We start from the raw sequence: 520 nt of genomic DNA on the forward strand, positions 1-520 counted from the left end.
ATCATCATCATAAGGTCATCAGTCGTAAGACTGGTTGAACACGCACCTCCACTCCTTCCTATGATGAGCTAATCTTCGCATTTCCCTAAAACTAGAACAACCTCGTAACCGTAACTATTTGCGAACAGTAATCTAATCTAGGTCTAACTTTATCCCTCCTAACTAGGGCTGGCATCACTTAAATTGCCGACGCCAAATCCCGGACATTTGGGAGAAATACAGTTTTTTCCCCGAACACCTCTAAAAAAATATTTTTTGCAACAAAAATTAAAACATCGTTATAATTTTTTAGGTCTGAGGTAATACGGTAACAAAAATAATTAAAAACGCCTTTTTTTTTGGCATTAATCAAATTATTATATGATACTACTAATAACTAACTAACTATATAATTTTAAAATAAACCACGCCAATGATATTTTCAGTCATCTAGTTAGGTAGCCAAATCCCTATAATATTTGTTGATTGTAAACTAAAAGTACTTAAGTAACTGCTAAAACTTTTAATTTTAACGAGATCA

The sequence above is a fragment of the Agrilus planipennis genome, unplaced genomic scaffold (genome assembly GCF_000699045.2).
Source record: "Agrilus planipennis isolate EAB-ADULT unplaced genomic scaffold, Apla_2.0 scaffold326, whole genome shotgun sequence".
Taxonomy (NCBI): Eukaryota; Metazoa; Arthropoda; class Insecta; order Coleoptera; family Buprestidae; genus Agrilus; species Agrilus planipennis.